The sequence below is a fragment of the Capsicum annuum genome, chromosome 3, assembly GCF_002878395.1.
Source record: "Capsicum annuum cultivar UCD-10X-F1 chromosome 3, UCD10Xv1.1, whole genome shotgun sequence".
Classification (NCBI taxonomy): domain Eukaryota; kingdom Viridiplantae; phylum Streptophyta; class Magnoliopsida; order Solanales; family Solanaceae; genus Capsicum; species Capsicum annuum.
Genome location: NC_061113.1, coordinates 204985022 through 204988632, shown reverse-complemented (window position 1 = coordinate 204988632; position 3611 = coordinate 204985022).

Here is a 3611-nt window from a genome sequence, read left to right as displayed (position 1 = left end):
ACATGTATTGGTCACTCTACAATGGAATATAAATTTATCAAATAAGATAAAGCTAGTGAAGAAGCTAATTTGCTTCGAAATTTCTTGGAAGATATTCCTTATTGGCCCAAACCTTTAGCACCAGTATGTATACACTGTTATAGTAAAGAAGCGATAGGTAAAGCAGGAAGCATGATGTACAATGATAAATCTCATCATATGAGATAGAGGCATAATACCTTTATAGAACTACTCTCTAGTGTAATTATCACTATTGACTATGTGAAGTCAAAGGATAATAGGCCGGATCCACTTATAAAAGTTTTATCTTGAGAGGGAGTTATAGAAACATCAAGATGAATGGGTTTATGACCTAGGACAAGTCATCATGGCGGTAACTCTACCTAGAAGACTTGAGATCCCAATAGTTAGGTTTAAGGAGATAAATAAGTTGTGACTAACGGTTGAACATTGCCAATGAAACCAACCTATTTTCATGATGAAGACAATGTTCAAAGAAAAAGGATAATTCTTATGGTTTTAAGCTTTTAATGGTTTCTAATTTTTGCAAAATTGACCAAATAGTTTGATCTATAGAATTAAACCTTCAAGAATCCCCTATGTAAGAGTGTAGTGGAAGCTTCTTCTAGAAGAATGTTAGTAAAAGACTATTCTTTAAGATCTCATGAAACCCGGACATGTTCATGGCTAAAACGAACAAAATGGTAAAAGGCTAGTTATGTGACTTATGTTGTCTAGGTGTACATTAAAGCTCGATGGTTCAACGATATCAAATTTAAAGATTAACCAAGTGTATCCGATGCATGTTCACTTGCCCGTAAAATTTTTGATAATATAACCATTCCCCATTCGTATGGGGGATTATTGGGTTTTAAGTTGATGTGTGAATTGATAATAGAGGGAACAAATTGGAGGGAAATTGGAGTTTCAATTAAGAAGTCATGTTCTCCCACTTTGGTGGGAGAAAGGAAGTTTCTTGTGATGTTATTAAGAAACACTTGTTCATGTAAATAGTTAGGCAAGAACAAGATATGACTCACCATCATCGTCATTGCTTTCTCGACTTCAGATTTGGATTTGATTTAGATTTTTCCAATGATTGATCGAGAGATTAATTTTTTGGACAAAGTTTAATTGAAACTTGGAAAACAAGTGAAGTTTTAATCTAAAAATTCAATGAAAATGTTTTTCTTCTTTGCAGACATATTTCAAATACAATGCAAACAAATACACAACTCATCTCTAAGGTACACAACTCTTTGTAGTGAGAGACACACTATTTCAACAAATATACAGATCTGCGCATGCAGGTCGGGAGTAGACCTGGCGCAGGCAGGCTTTGTTTGGCATAGGTCCAGTGCAAAAGACACCGATTTGTGCCAAACGTCACTAATGATGTAGGTCTAGCACTGACCGGACCTAGGTGACGTATCATTTCAGAAAGATTTCTCTTTTTATGAACCATTGCATCATTTTCGAAGTGACACTTAATGGATATAAATACCTAAACTTTTCTTCATGTAAAGCAATGATTTTTTAGTTGATCACAATCTTTTTCATCTTTTAAAACTCTCGTGTGACCATCAAATTGTTGAATACGTTTAAAGTTTCTGAAAGTTTGAAGTACCACTACTTTTAGAAAGTGAACCATTTTATCCTAGGTGGAAAGGTTCCATAACCTCGGGTATTTGAGGGGGGAAAAATCCTTAAGGACAAACCATGAAGTCCTTGCTATTGGTTCTTAAATTTTTGCTTCATATTTATTTCTTAAACACTTCATTGTCATTGTTCATTTGAATATTTATATGAACTTGGGTTTGAAGGTTTTGAACTTCATTGTAGTTCTTGAAAATTATTCTTGAACATAGTGTTGAAGTTTGTATAAAACATACAGATTTTGTACCCATAAAATAACAATTATCACTCTCAAACCCTTGTGGTTACATTTGCACTTGTATAAATCTTAATAGTTAAACTAGAATTGGGTAGTTTCTTAACACTAGTCTGTGTGGGATTGATACTTGGCTTTTCATAAGGTCACTATATTACTTGGGCAGACCACATACACTTGCATGTGCGCTTGTGTGCAATATTCTTCGATTGTAAGCTTTTGCGGATGTACTGAAAGAGCAGAGAATAAAGCTAGATGATAAATGTGTTCCCTGCATATTAAGTGGTTATGGAGATGTAGAGTTTGGGTAAAGACTGTGGGATCTGGTAAAGTAGAAAGTCATTAGAAGCGGGGATGTCGTATTCTAAGAAAGTGAAGTCCGTATAGTTGTTGATTTGTCAGAGAAGGTCAATAAACAGAATTTACAGTCCCTAACCTTATTACCATTCCTTCTACATATTACCATGTCAAAAGTGCAAAAAGTACAAACACGAGCATGTCGTGCAGGGTAAGAAACCCGATGATACTATTGAGTAGGAAGAGCAACTTGGTGACCATATCGAGCAAATAGAGTGCACCACTCAGGAAGAAGAGCAATCTCAACATCTAAGGAGATTAAAAAGTCGAAGGATATAGTCATCCAAGTACCCTTCCTCAGAGTATGTCCTTGTCAATGATGAGGGGGAGCCAGAAAGTCTTAAGGAGGTGTTGTCCATCTAGAAAAGAACCAATGGGTGAAAGTCATGCAAGAAGAGATAAAATCTCAACAGAAAAATGACAAGTTCAAGCTAGTTAAATATCCAAAAAGTTAAAACACTGCTTCAGTGCAAGTGAGTCTTTGAACTCTAGAAAGATGGAAATGACAAGTTGGTTAGATCAAATTAAACAGATAGTTATCCACACGGCAAAAATATGTTGTTATATATATGGTTTATTGTTCGACATTATTTGACACCATAATTTATTTATTTTGGTTATGAATCACAAGAATATTGAAAATTATTTTTGAATGATTTTTAAAGTGCATTTTTCAATTTCTATATAAAAAAAAAAATTCAAATAGATTTTAAAGTGCATTATTTATTAGTAAAGGTTATAGTTGAATTTGGAGGATCAATACGTGTTTAGAGACCTATTGACATTTTATTATTTTACATGTATAATGTCATCATGAAAATCATTTCATACCACTTTTATGCTATTACATAAATATTTGTGTGATTTAAGTTGCTCAGTAATATGGTGGTTGCATGTTACTTTAAAATCGACCTAACACAACACGAAATATCGTGAAAGAAATTATAGTTATTTATATTCTTCAAATAATACTAATATTTTTTGTAAAAAAATTGCTATATATTTTAAAGTTCTAAGTATTCATTCTAATAATTTTGGAAGGCCAAATTTTTTAGAAGGCCAAAATATCATACCACTTTAATTTTTGAGAAAAGTGTATATTTAATGAAATTTGGAATGTTTTACAAGATACAATAGATATGTTCCTATTTACATTCCTAGTTGGGTATTTAAGTAAACTAAAAGTTTTTCGCGATCTGAATCAAGAACTGATCGTGACGGGCATCCCAAGCCAACCAAAGACTGGAGATAACCCCCTTAACCTAATCTCAAGAGCACAATAGTAATAGTAATAGTATTAATAATAATAATAATAATAATAATAATAATAATAATAATAATAATAATAATAATAATAATAATA